Source organism: Molossus molossus, unplaced genomic scaffold (assembly GCF_014108415.1).
Source record: "Molossus molossus isolate mMolMol1 unplaced genomic scaffold, mMolMol1.p scaffold_m16_p_1, whole genome shotgun sequence".
Lineage (NCBI taxonomy): Eukaryota > Metazoa > Chordata > Mammalia > Chiroptera > Molossidae > Molossus > Molossus molossus.
In genome coordinates, this window is record NW_023425344.1 from 69,446,267 (window position 1) to 69,461,885 (window position 15,619).

Below are 15,619 nucleotides of genomic sequence, written 5' to 3' on the forward strand. Positions count from 1 at the left end.
GTTTAAAATTTGAGTAGCAATGAAATAGTAGGTAATGAGAGAAGAAAGCAGTATTTTGAGAAGGATACTATGAATGGGGATACAGAGGGGAGATAGCAAAATGATATTGGAAATGCTGACACCCTAGGCATGGCAATAGCTGTGAGAAATAAAGTCCTTTGTCTCTGACCCAGGAGTCTGATGGCTTCTGTGAGCATCCATGGAACTGTGGCAGGCTAACTTGTTAGATTGCAAGTAATATAAAATCTTAGACTTTTCAAAGTTCTCGACAGATTGGGTATGAGGATGAGATGCTGACAAGCATCTTTCTGGAAGAGGATGGGTGAGAGTCAATGAACAGGAGTTGAAGATAGTCTGCCGTAAATGGTAGCAAACATGTTGACCGGATTATACAGTCAACCAGGCAATGAATGATCCTCTGCTTCACTGCTTTTTAATAAGGAGGCATTGGAAAGATGGTTCCAGATAGAGTACTGGGAAGTTGGTATAAAGAGACTTAAACAGTGCTGGGGTTGTTGCAAGCTCTCCTCTCCACAGGGAGACAGGAAGGTTTTCTTTCCAATCTGGTTGTCAGTCTAAAGACCCCCAGTAAAACAACTAGATCTAAAATGTTTCCTAGGTGGACAGAATTCTATCCCCTTTGAGAAACCAGTTACAGAGTTTTCTTCATACAATGGCAACTTGGTCATTTTAAGACTCAATCCCCTTTGTAGTCTACCAACCTTTGATATATTCAAACATGACAGTAAAATATACCAGAGTATTTTAATGGGTTCTAGAGGCTGTGCAGGTGTTTTGGCTCAGGGATGTCATGGAAACCATGAAGCACTGACTGGAATTCAGGCTGGGACTGCTGTGCATTTACCATGCTAATGAAGATGGCCCGCTAGATAATGACACCCTGACTCAAAAAAATCTAGATAAATTCTTGCTCTTGTTCCTGCTACCAAAGATAATTCTCCTAGCATTTATGATGAAACCAAGTAAGAATTTAGGAGATGTTAGCAACAGGGCAGCACCTTTTAGGGAATAATGTGGACTTCTTAAAGGACTTGAGTCTCTGAGAATCAAGCCCAGGTCTGCCAAAAGAAACAGACCCCTGGCCATTGCATGAAAGTGATGCGGCTGTGACTATTAAAGGATCATTTACTCTGAAATCAGTGGTTTCGGTAGTCATGAACCTGCCACCCAATATTGGGTTTTGGAGTTTGTTCAGTTGACCCACAAGCCACAGCCACAGCACTAAAAACTGAAATTGAGTGAGAAGACATGTTTAATGGTATGGAGACTTGACCCAATCTAAGCAGCTTTAAGGAGAAAGATAATTATGAATGAGACCAAAAATCTCCCTGTTCCCAAGGGAGAACAGAGATCTTGATGCTCCATCTGAGTATTCTGAGGGACATCAAGGAGGGAAGGGACTCCACATTGTATGGTTATATTAGATATAGATATTCAAGTCATCTTTCTTTTCATGATCATGTGGGGAAGGGGCACTGAAATTCAACAGATGGGATTTGGGCAAGGTTCTCAGAGGAGCAAAGAGCTAACGTGATCTTTTAAGTAAGGCCCTTTGGGAATATTCACTATGTTGCTTTTGTGGCTGTTACTACTGAATACATATTAGAAAATTGATTTGCATGTAGTTCCCTGTTCCATAAGTGCCAGGAAAAAGTCTCCCACTAGGAATAGTGCATGCAGAAAAGTGCTCCTCCCTTTGGGGCCCTATAAACTAATTACTCGTCTGAGCTAAAATCTCTTGTTACTAATGATTTTGCCAATGAGAGGATCTGGGAAAGGGAAGCAGCCTCCCCCTGATAGACATTCCTTGGGGTTTTAGCCACCTGATGGGGTTACAAGGTGCTCCTTTGGAAAAGAAGCTACTATTTGGCTACTGAGCTCTTGTGAGTCTTATGACTCTTTGGCCTGATATTTCCATTTTGGGGTGGATCAGCTCAAAAACTAGTTAAATGGGAAGGGCCCAACGAGCCTTGCTTGTCAAATGGAATAGTCAAGAATGCCACTGGTCTGGCCCTAGGGGTACCTCATCTTTAAATGAAACAGTATCACTTAGTCGATTGGGGGAGACTTTCTGCTCTACTCTACTGCTTGAAGCAAATCTGTTGACTTAACAGAGCCTTGATTCAGAGTTTCTCATAAGTGCTTGGGCCTGAAACACTGATGATTAGGCTTAATTGAAACCCAGCAATATCTCCTGGACCGATGAAGCTGTAGAACTCTGCGTCAGCTAAGCAAAACCAAAATGCATGTGGCCATTCTCTTAACTTGGCAGAACTCACCTGCAGTCATAACTCTGGCCAATATTCCCTTTGATGAATATTTTTTATATTTTTACTGACTCTTGGCAGTTGCAAGTGATCTATTTGATCTGCCATTTGGAAAATTAAAGACTGGAACATTAAAGATACCCTTCTCGGGCCCTGAAAAGTAGAGGAACATTGCAGCTTCAGCTCAGACAATCTGTGTCACTCATGTAGATATCTAGGGTAAGGGCCCCTTCTCTGGTAAGACCATCTGGAATCATGCTGTTGTTCCAGCCTAAACTGCCCAGTTTGCCACCATTTCCAGATCCATCATTGTTGTTGTCATGGGAACACATCCCACCATTGTGTACTAGACACAAAATAAAGGACCCTAGGTTTCCTACGCAGAGGCTACCATTTCATGAAAGACTCTCTGTCACTCTTGCCAAAGTTGATGTGCTTTTCTTGCATGATGAAGATAGTCCTTTTACACAGATCATTCTCCCACCCACTACTGGCACATTGACTCCCTTGGACTTTTGAACCCCCTCTGTAGTACCTCACTGCTCTTCATCCTTTTCAGATTACAGTGCTGCTCCTGTTCAATCAGCCCATGTCAGCCATTCCTCTAGGTGCTTTGAAACTAATCTTTGTCGTATGTTCTGCTTTCCAAACTTTTGTAATCTGACACCAGTGCTCCTTTCATTCCAAAAGTCACTAAATAATGGGCTGACAGTCAAGATAATGAAACGTCCATACTCCCTCTCATCTCCAGTTGTCTGTTGTGTTGGAATGGCCTGCTCAATGATTAAATTGAACACATTTACTCCACTCTCTTACCTCTTCCTGGTCAAAAAATCTTAGTAAGAAAGTTTCGTCATTGAGTGCAGCTGGCCCCAGAGACAGACCATTTCCTTTCAGCCACTGCCTGACAAAAGAGTAGAGGTTTTAAAGACCTGTTATGAAAATTTGGGATTTTACCTGACTGTTATTTGCCTTGATGTGTCTTTCTTTTGTTCCCCCAATGGCAACCTCAATTTTGGCCTGATTGGTCCACCCTCGGGGTAGCATCCCAGCCAACATGGGACCTAAAGGATTCAAACATAATTCTAAGTCATCCATCGGGAATCTTTCATTGAATCAACATGCTCCTAGATCAATTGCATGCACTGTTTAGGTATCCCCAGAGTGGTCCACGTGGAGCGTATGAGTGACACGTAGATCTCTATAGTCCTTCCTCATTTATCGTGGTTAATCTGTTCCAGACTCTAGTGGTTGCACCGGCATTGAAGGATTCCTGGGGTGCTTGAATACATAGGTCTACAGTCCATACGTACAGTAATTTTAATTGTAATTGTAGCCCTGGCCGGTTTGGCTCAGTGGTTAGAGCGAAGACCTGCGGTCCTGAGAGACCCGGGATCGGTTCCTGCTAAGGGCACGTACCTCGGTTGCGGTTTGTCCCCGGCCCTGGTCGGTCGTGCGGGTGGCAGCCACTCGATGTGTCCCTTTCACATCGATGTTTCCCTCTCTCTCTCTCTGTTCCTCTCTCTCCCTCCCACTCTACCTTAACAAAAAAAATGGGAAAATGTCCTCGGGTGAGGATGAAAAAAAAAATAATAATAATAATTGTAAAAATTCTAATTGTAATACAGAGGTGTATAATTGACTCAGACAACCGAGTGCATGCTGTACCATTTTCACTGTCTCAATCAGCTTTTTAATGAATATATTTGAAAAAACCATGAAAGAGTGAAGCCACGAAAGTTGAAGTGCGAAGTGGTGAGGGACGACTGTATAGGACTTAAGAAAACGCTTTTGTCATCTTTCACCTTATTCCTTCCAGATGAGAGGGCTGGGAACAGGAAAAGCTAACATTTAATTACTACAATGGGACATGAGAATATTATAGCAGTAGAGGGAGAGCAACCACTCTAGAACCAGGAGAGAGAATACCTTAGACCCAGAGGAGTATGGGGAAAGAGGGATGTAAATCATTCTTTTTCAGAACTGCACCTGTTTCCATACACATGAAGAATAACACCCTGGTGTGGCTCTTTCCAACTATTACGGTCTACTTATATTTAATTGAGTGCTGGGTCAATGGCTTCACCTGATGACCATAACTATGACTTGATAATCATTCCCCTTTAACCTTACTGAGAAGTCTATTGATTACAACAGGGGTGGCTCCAGTTTTTGCACCTCAAATGGAAAGCGCCTGATAAACCTCCTGATGTCTACCACACCCAGATTTTCATAGTTGTCACTCAGTCATTTTTTAGGCCAGACAAATGCCACCTGACTGGAGCCATGGACATCAAGACAGGTTGCATTTATTTCCCTTAGGTAGTCCTTCCAAAAACAAGGACTAGATCCAATTATTTGAACTTAACTGGGTACATAAGACTTTCCAGCTATCTGGGAGGCCACATTGAAGGCGCTGTCTTCCTGTGCCCTCCACCTCCGTATTTGAAGAAGTAACAGTTGTTAAAAACTCTTATTTCAGAAGCACCATATGTAGCCCTGGTATTTTATATTTTTGTGTAGAAGGAAGGAATTAATTTGCCTCCTTTCTGAACACATGTGCATCATTGAGGTGGTCATAATTGACTTTCAGATATTGAAGGAAACATTTGAAAAAATGGCATGAAATTTTCCCTGCCTTCAGCTGCAGGGATCAGTGATACAACCTTACCTCTTGAGGGCATTCAGGTCAGCCTCACTCACTGACCAGGGTCGTTATGGATGACAGATTCGCCACAGACTTTCTCTTTGCCTGTCAAGGCTGCGCTACGATCTTTAGCGTTTCCTGCTGTACCTGGGTTGATGTCTTGGGCCAGGTGGAAAGGTAAGACAGAGAGTCATGGGACTCTTGTGGTAGTCCCTGATGTGTTGTAGGATTTGTTCAACTCTCTGGGTCAGGGACCCTGGGGGACAGGGTTCAGTTTGACTGTGCAAGTCCGCCTCATATTTCAGCTTGGAGTCTTGTTAGTAGCTTTAATTAAATCATCTGTGGGACAAATGGGATAGATTTGGACCCAACCTTTGTCAATCAAGTTAATCAGACTAGACAACAGGGTGTTGTGATGGGAAATTTTTCTGTAAGTTAAGACTCTATAGAGGGGTGGGGTGGGAGAGGTGGAAGGGTAGAACATAAAAGAAAAAAAAAGAGAACTCATGGACATGGACAACTGTGGTGATTTTAGGGGTGAAGGGGGATGAATGGAGGTGGTGGAGGGCATAGATGCTGGAAAAATTAAATTTAATTAAATAAAAAAATAAATTTAAAAAGTGGAAAAAAGAAGACACTATAGAAAAGAGTTGGGTGTTGTTAGGACCCAGATTCTCCATGGATGTCTCACACATCGGTGCCTCTTGTGAGCAGAGGCACTCACTGCGTTGGTGTCAGGGTATTTTTCTAAGGATGTTTAATAGCGGACAGACTTGGAAAATCTAATGTCTTTTCCCAAAATATGTCAGGTATGCTTGCTGCCCATCATCAGAGATTTGCATTCTACTGGCTCCTCCCAAACAAGTTGTTGTTTGTTTTTCTCATCATACAACCCCAGTGCATGTATGCCCATCATCTGGCTCTCTTTGTATTGATTTGTGTGAATTGGTACTTAGGAAATTATCACCCAAAAATGCTGACATTCTCTCTATTGCTTCTATTGCTTTTACTGTGAGTAATAAAGTTCTCTGTGCCTGATCCAAATGTCTTATGTTTTCTTCTAGCAAACATAAAACTGTGGTAGGTTAAACGTTCTCTTGCAAATTGAGTAAAATTTAAGATACTTCTTTATAAATACTTCTTTATAGATACATTATATTTGAAATTATAAAATTATGTCAATGTGTTGTTAACTCTAATTTTCAGAGAGGAGATTATATCCCACTAACATAACTAGGTAAGAAATCTCATTTTTACTGAAATTTAGTGCCATAAAGTGCTTTGCTGTTCAAAATCTGAACACGTACCAAACTATAAGTCAACATATTACAGCAGTAGTCTAGGGTGCTGGATAAACTGTGTGTGATTTGGGTAGCAGAATCCTAAATCGTTCTGATGGAAAAGGTTTCCCACCCCTGTTATAAAGGGATTGGATTCTTAGTTGGACCTTGATGAAAGGGTAAATAAAAGACAGAAATTTTTGGGCTCGATCCCCAGTAGGGGTTGTACGGGAGGCAGCCGATCGATGTTTCTCTCTCATATTGATATTTCAACCCCTCTCTCTAAAAAAATCAATAAAAACATAGTAAAAATAAAATAGCATTTATCAGTGGTTGAAATTATCTTCTTTATTTGTTTGTATATTGATTGTCTAGATTAGGGAACTTTTCTTTCTTTTTTATTGTTCAGAATTTAGTACTTTTCCTGGTAGTTTGTAAGCCTTCATAAATATTGTTGAATAAGGAAATAAATAAATTTTTCTTACCAGAATTGTGAGTCCAATAAAATCTGGGGAAAAGTTGTTTTAAAATAACCAATAAATCTTTTACCCAGACAATATATACAATATTTTGGTATGTATTAGTGAATTACTTGTTTATTTATATTAAAAAATATACATTGATTTCAAAAGAAAAAACAAAAACCTGATAGTGGTAATTCCCGTCTGCAGATATTACTCTGGAATCTGACAAAGCAGAGAAAAAGTCATATGACATCATTTCTTTTTTGTATTTAGGCTAGGGTTAATATAATTTAAGACTAAATCAGATCATGAGCTATGCACTATCTATGGAAACATTTTATTCGTACAGTGAAGAATGCGCCGTGCCCACAAAGAAGCCCGGCCTTTGCCCTCTGCTTCAACATTAATCTGTTATACCTGATGCAATGGTGTTTGTTTAGCGTGGGGGGCTGGCCACACTGAATCTTTACATGAGGCTGCAAACACTTGACAATCTTGGGGTAGGGCTGGCATACCAGAAAGACTAACCATGTGATTTATGGTGGAAGCTTCAAGTCACTTTCTGTCACACAGTCTGGACGTTGAGATCAACCATGGTGGCAATCAATTGATCAATGATACCTATGTAACAAAGTTTATATAAAAACTCTGGAAACAGAAGCTTGCGTGAGCATCCCTTGTTGGCAATACTCTGCATGTATTGTCATGTATCAATGCCAGGAGAGTAATATGTCAAGTGTACACAGGAAACTTTGCATCTGGAACCCTTCCAGACTCTCAACATCTCTTCCTTTGACCTGTACCCTTTTCCTGTAATAAATCGTAATCACGAATATACTTTCCATGAGTTCTGTTCTTCCAGTGAATTATTGCACCAGACCGTGTTTTTATGAACACTCCAAACTTGTGCTTGGTGTCAAAAGGAAGAGCAGTTTTGGGGACTGTGCCCTTAGACTTTAAATTTTGGCTAACTCTGGGTAGTATACTATCATGGGAAAGAAGCTCATAGTTGACTAATAAATTTCAACTTAGATTTGGATGGAATTGCAGAGAGTAACCATTCTAATATTTTATTTCAAGGAAGGACATCAGGCAAGTTACAATTTGCTTCAGTTCACAGAGATGTTTTGGTGGCTGGGTAAGGATTATCAATCCCAATCTTTCAGGTTTCCCACTATACTGTGTCATGTAATGCAAGATTAACATTATAAATATTGGGTATATTTGATTTCCATTTTATAAATAAAATTATGTCAATTTGTAATATATAATTCAGTAAATTATTGATCAATTTTATTGTATCCTATATACAAAGATAAACCTAGAATAAAACCGTAGGCTTAGTTATAGGAGAGCTATTTATGCCTAAAAATTTCTAGTTTTCCCCAGTGGTGTTATCTTCATCTGGAAAGTATCGATTAACTTTGTGATTAATACTATTGTTACTGGTTTAACAAGCTTCATATTAGGTTTTCTTTGGCTAATTCTAATCCAACATATATTAGAATAGCAAAGTGATGGGAGATTCATACAATTTTCAGAATCATATACACTGATAATGATGAAAAATGAGGATTTTCAGTGAGGCTAAAATGACAGCTTTTAAAAAAAAAGCACATGTCAGAAATACAAATGAGTGTAGGGGTAGCAATTAACAGCCCTTAAATATTCTTTGTGTTACACATGAGTGCTTTTATTGGATAATATATTTTCCTCAAAATATCTAATAGTTTTGAAAAAATTGATGTTCTGAAAAGGACACTAATGTTCTTCATCAAAATAATTTAGCAGTAAGACACCCAATTGCCAGATAATGAAGTGAGATGTTATTATAATATATATAAGATATTATGAGGAAAATGAGATATTTTCCATACACTTTAATGGTGCAATACCAGAGACTTTGAAAACACAAGAATGCTCTGCTTAGGATCAGCACAAAGAATGAGACAGTCATGCATGTTTTTCTGGACTTCTTTGGTAAGAAGTACAATGCATAGTCCAAATTATTGCCTAGACAATTATACTCTGCTTACTGTGAATCCAATTAGTGGTCTTCTGTTCCAGGAGAACCAGCACATATTGCATATAAAGGGAGTGTTTTAGAGAAAGGTTTTTAAACGTTCCTAACATTATCAAGAAGCGCTTTTCAGCACCTGCTTGTCAGTAGTGGTGTAAAAAATGCCTGGGATATAATAAAGTATGAATATGTTTCCTGGCATTTGCTCTTTAGATATTTGGAGCAAGGGAATAGATTCAGTGCAATGAAAGGAATGCAAATAGAATTTTTAGAAAACAATCAGTGAGTGAGTTTGGTTATAATAATAAGTTTGCAGGAAGCAATTTTGGAGAGGTTGTTAAAGATCATATAGTAGGGTTTCGATGATAAGAGTATTTATTCTGTAGACACATGCCATGGACATTTTTTGTGTGTGTTGAGACAATGAGGGAATGTATACAAATTAGAGTAATCTCAGAATAGTATGGAGAAAGAATTATAAGTGGAAACTAAAGAATTGGAATGTGTCTTGGAAAATGTTCACAGGGATACCAATTAAGAGAAAATGAAGTATACTTCAGAACTGTGGACTGCTCCATTATCCTAGTACACAAAGGAGAATGAGGCTAGAAGTAATGAATTCTAAAATCCCTCATGTTTATCAAGTTATTTGTACTGCTTTTGAAAGTGACACAAACTGAAGTAGTCAGGTTTGACTCAATATCTGTGACATTGGTTCTACTTTGTTATGAAAATAGAATGCAAAAGACTTTATTTTTCTCCATATTTTAAATGAGAAGAAAAACATGCATTTTTAGACTAACAGCAGTCATTAAATTTTAACTTTGAATGATGAAGTTTGCCAATTATGTAATATATTTACAATCCCTATTTTTCTATTTTTACTACTTAAACACAATAATTAATCTCAGTTTATTCCCTTACATAATTTAAAATGAAAATGTCCAGAGTTTAATTTTAAATTTTGTATGAATCCACATTTGTTTACAATCAATGTAAAATCTATGGTTTTATGAATATATATAAAAATAACTTTTCCTAAAAAGTAAAATATTATAGCATGATGTTTTAGTTTTAGTATTTTAGTACTGTGCTACTTGGAATAACTTACAGGATTGTTTGCCTGTTATTAGTATAAAGGGAGGAATTAGCACCTCACATAGCTTTATGAATATCATCTGCTAAATATTTCACAAATATAAAACATACACAACAACCAAAATACTGTTCATTTTTAAAAATGAATAACACAAGACCACCATTTATATTTGGAAAAATGTATGTTTTTGGACTTGTAGTGGAAATTCTTATGTGTGGGGGTGGATTAATAGTTAAGATACATTTTTGAAAATATTTATTAAAATATATTTTGAGTTATATAAATCATAAGGTAAATCAGTCACTAGCAAAGAACAAGCTGTGTTTGGAAATAGTTTATGGCTCCTGTGTTGAATGGTAAGGATTAAAAAAAAGATGCAATTAATAACATTTTTATAATGCCACAATTTAAACTATTTTAATAGCCCTGGCTGGTGTGCCTCAGTTGATTGAACGTTATCTCATGTTCTGAAAGGTCTCTGGTTCGATTCCCTGTCGGAGCACATGCCCAGGCTACCAGCTTGATCCTCTGTAGGGGTCGTGCAGGAGGCAGCCAATGGATGTTTCTCTCTCTGTCTCTCCCTCTCTCTCTCCAACATTAATACAATCAATAAAAAATATACACTATAAGAAATAAAAATGTTCTAATGATTTAATAAACTCCTTTGAAAGAATTCTTTTTAAAGCAATACTTCCTTGTGCAGTGATATGCTTCAGCTTTCTTTATTTTTAGCAGGATCATAATTATAATTTTTATTGCAATAAAGAGACAAATAAAGCTAAAGGGTTGTTTTACAGTGGGCCTTATGGAATGGTTACCTGTTACTGGGATGACCACAGCTTGTTCATTCAACTTTGTAGCTTCAGAACTTCAAATTTATTATTGCAGCAAATAGCAACCCGGCTCTGGATAATTAATTCACACTAACTAAACACAAGAGATGGACTTATAAATGATAATACTTATTTTATTTATTTATACCAGAGATTGACATTTTTTTTTTTGCCAGAATACAGTTATCTGAAAAGTCTATGAGGAAAGAAAACATGCCTGTTAGGTTCATTTTTATGGCCCTAGAGTTTAGAAAATTAACTCTTAATTATTTAATTAATAATTATTTAGTTTACTATCTGTAAACTTAGATTCAAGAAATGATAAATGCCTTCAATTAATTTAGGAGATTACATGAGTAATCAGTATTGTTAAGAGATTTTTAAAGGTGTTCTTTGAGAATACTTAGTAATAATTGTGCTTGATTTAACACTCAATTTGTTAATCTTATGAATTTAGTATATAATTAATATTACTTTACAAATAATCAATCAATGGTTCTCAAAATATTCATATAAACTTGTATACCAATAAATCAGAATATGTATTACATTTTAAAGATTTTTAAACATTAGTCAAAAATTTATATAATCAAATTCTTCCAATGTTTTCTTAAAATACCAAGTCTAAAATATCAATTTATCTTGAATATTTTAGCCAGTTTTAGAGATGAAAACTGTACATATTGCAGTGATCCCAAAGCAAATCAGTACACTTTCCCTAAATCAATATGCTCATACTAGATTTACATTTCTTATCTTTTTCCTTCGTACAGTTGGCTGATGTGGAACTTTTCATATTTCCTTGAGATTTCAGAAATACCTGAGTCTATTTTTGCACTTCTTTAGGGTTTAGTAACCATACCAGACTTAAAAGAAAACAAAAAAGAAAAAGAAAGTCATCTCTTAAGTTTACAGAGTCTGGGTTGTTAACTAGATAACATTCTGTCTAGTCATTAGAATTTGTTGTCCATTCAGAGGTGATTTAGACTCAAGATATTGGCCATCGGGCTGCACTTCAGTTTTTCAATTCACTTTACTTGTTGTGTGCTGTTAGGCCTGTTTTTAAAGTTCACCCCCAGCTTTTAATGTTGTGCAATATTAGTGTCCTCTCACAAAATCATTTAAGTTCAGTTTGCTTGTGTTACATACCAATATTCCTGTTATTATGATATAGATGCCTGGTATATTAATGTTCTTAAAAACGCATGGACTTTCATTATTATATCTTTATTATGTAGGACGATTAAATTTTTATCTACCAGGAAATGAGAGACTATTTCTGCTTAGTTACCCCTTCTAGCTATATTGCTAATTCATCAAACGTCTGAAACACACAGTTGTGCCCGCTTAGATGCAGGGAATGATTATTAGTGTTAATTAGATGCTGGACTACTTTTCCACTTGGTCATTGTGTGTGACATGAGTGCCAATCATTCTTTTCTGTGACTAATAAGGAACTGCTGTATATGATGCTATTGCTTTTTTTTTTTACCAGTCTTTCTTAATACAGATGGAAATGCATGTCTTCATAGTGTAAATGTACATATAATCAGAAAAAGAACCCCATATACTAAGTATTTATTAAAAGCAATAGAAATTAAAGATAGTCTGCTCTGTTTATAGTTTTTCTGTGTGTATCATTAGAGCCTATTTATATCATTCATACTAACTTTCCTGTTTGAGTGTTATGAACTCCTAGCCTTCACGAGACTCAAATTGTTTTATTTAGCTATAGCAATTTTTATTTTTTTATATGGAAAATGTCAGAAATTAGCCAGGGAGAAGCCATTTTGTTTACTTTCCTTCATCTCGCAGAACTGCCTCCGACTTTTTACGTTAGAGGAACCTTGTTTTCTGACAAGGAAAATGTATCCCAGAGATTTTCTCTGTTTCTTTCACTAATAACCAAGGAGCCTGGTTCTTTTTTTGTTGGAGGATATTGGGCAACAAGTATCTGACTTGCCTATAAGTGCTGACAGAGAGCAAACGTATTTTTGCTGCTATTGGTGTCTTTTAAGGAGAGATCTGGAAAAAAAAAAAAAAAGTGTATATATATATATATATAGTTTTATAAGTTCACATAGATTTTTCTTCTATAACATATCATGTTGCTATGTCTACTTTCCTTTTATTATTAGGTTTCACCGGCTTCAAAGACTCTCTCCCTCATTAATAAGAAAGTTATATGCTTAGTAAGCAAGATATAAGAACAAGGCAATTTAAATGTGCAGATTTAGGAATAGTTCATCTAGACCAGTAGTAATTAGACCCCTGCTATTCTAAATGTCAAGGGTTACCTACAAAAGAAGACTAAAATTGGAACAATATAGTGAGATCTCCAAATTTAAGTTGTTCACTTTGTTGGTGTTAGTTTCCTAAATGTTGGATCCACAGTGGCATGGTTCTTAATTATTTCCTTGTTAACTTTATTATTATTATTTTTTTAATTGTGGGTGAATCTCTTACCTATCAAATTCAAAAGAAGGTTGAACAATCCAACCTTGAAAAGATCACGCATTCCTCTGGACTTGAGGAGCTGCTGGGACCAGGAGCCAGATGACCTACCGCTATGGTAGTTTTCATTTTTCAAGTAGACTTAAATGAAATCCAAGGTCCCTGGTGATGACAGCATTTTGTGTGTTGCAATATCCATCACCAAAAAAAACCCTTATTTCTACAAAAGGGCTCTCTGATCAGCCAGTCTTTTTAAGGTGGCACCCATCTTGGACTCTCCACAGATACATTATATCCAAGCAGGGCTGTGTAAGAACCTGGTGCCTTTTTCTATGTGCAGATGGATTGGGTGGGGTGTTTCCAAATACCAGGGAGAAATGCTGTGCTACCCACGTCACTTACAGTGAGGAAGCTGCTCTGACTTGTCCTAACAAGAAGAGGTGACAGTCATGCGCCAGGCACTCATTCATCTGCGCTCTTCCTTTGTTCCAACCGTCCTTTGTTCTAAATGGTGTTGGCTGTATTAATTTGCGGCGACTGGCAGAACAAAACGTTACAGACTGTGTGGCTTAACCAGAAGAAATTGCTTTTCTTACCGTTCTGGAGGCTAGAAATGCCAGATCACAGTGCAGGCAGTTTGGTTTCTCCTGGAGCCCCCCTCCCTCCTGGGCTGCCGGATGGCGGCCTTTATCCTGTGTCCGCATCCTCATCCCTAGGTCTGTGTCCCAGTATCCTCGCCCCCTGAGAACACGCAGGATTGGATCAGGGCCCGCCCATGTGACCTGGCTTAACTGGAATATCTTCTGGAAAGATCGTGTATCCCTATCTTTAGACATAGCCACATTCGAATCTACTGCGGGTTAGTATTTTAATATGTAGATTTTGGATGAATCCAATTAAGACCATGATATTGGTCATTGAAATTTAATACCCAATATAAACGTATTTAGGCTAATTTGAAGCTGGATAAATATTTATACTTTAATTATAAAAAAATATTTTACCAATATATTCTTGTCTAGAAGATGAAGATGCTCCCATTTGGATAGTGCCTAATAACACTAGTAATAGTATCTTTACAAAATTTTTCTTCTTAAAACTCTGCCTTTTCCCCATTTAACTTCAATTATGTTTTTTGTTGTTTCAAACTCAAACAATTTTTTTTTTTTTTTTTTTTTTTGCATAATGGGGATGGCAGCTTATCTTCTGATGCCTATATCTTACAACATCTTTTTGATACTATATAAATAATCAACTTATTCTTAGAAAATTATATGCTACAGTATATTATATGCTTTCAATAAACAGTTGATTTTATTTAGAGGTTAAATTACTAGTTACCTTGTAACTAATACAGATACACTACAATACAATGCAGTACTATGTAATACAATATAAAATAGTTGTAACTTTCATTTTCAGAAAGAAGCACTTAGATTTGGGTATATTTATCAGCTTTGCAACTACTGTACTGTATACATGAATAACTCATTTCTAAAGTTAAATAATGTTTAATTCTATTTTTTACAGTTAGACTAGTTTATTTATAAATCATAGCATTCTTTAATTCCTAAGAACTAAGGTGTTCAATGTCCATGTAACATTATTAGGCTTTCTTTAGTGAATATTTGCTTCTTTAAATAGGAATTATGGTAGCATTCCAGTCGGAGAAATGATTGGAGATTTGGTCATTTATTATGTGGTTCATTTTCTTGTCTTGTTTTTGTACCCTTGTTATTTCAATCTTAGTTCTTGTTTTTCTTAATATACTTATTACCTGTCTATATACACAAATACACAAATCAATTCTTTATTCCTCTCTCAAGAATTCCTACCTCTGCATATCACTGTTTTTCTTCAAGACTTATCAATATACCCTACCAGTTTACTTTGCTATTTTCCCTCTTAAAAATAAAGAATAATAAGAAAGAAAAAATATCTAGCTCTGTTTGTGGCATTATGAAAATCAATAGTTAATTTTAAATCTAATTTTTTAAAAAATATATTTCTTTGGTTTTTGTTTGTTTGTTTGTTTTTTTATCCTCACCCGAGGACATTTTTCCATTCTATGTTCAGGTAGAGTGGGTGGGAGAGAGAGAGAAACATTGATGTGAAAGGAACACATCGAGTGGCTGCCACCCACACAACCGACTAGGGCCAGGGACAAACTGCAACCGAGGTACATGCCCCTAGCGGGAACCGAGGCCAGGTTCCTCTGGACCGCAAGCCAATGCTCCAACCGCTGAGCCAAACCGACCAGGGCTATTTCTGTGTTTTAAATAGGTTTTTATTGATTTTTTAGAGAAAGAGAGAGGATGGGAGAGAGAGATAGAAACATCAATGTGAGAGAGACAGAAACATCAATATGAGAGAGAAACATTGATCCGCTGCCTCCTGCACAACCCCCACTGGGGATCGAGCCCACAACCTGGGCATGTGCTTTGACTGGGAATCAAACCAGGACTTCTCAATTTATGGGACGATGCTCAATCCACTAAGCTACAGAGATTGGGAATAATTTTAAATCTAATTTA

At 36.9% G+C, this 15,619-nt stretch overlaps 1 protein-coding gene across 2 annotated transcripts in view; it reads left to right on the plus strand.

The window, feature by feature from the left end:
• The window catches only part of CCSER1 (coiled-coil serine rich protein 1), a 723,258-nt gene that overhangs the window by 244,796 nt on the left and 462,843 nt on the right, over nucleotides 1-15,619 (plus strand). The gene's annotated exons all lie outside the window — the stretch shown is intronic.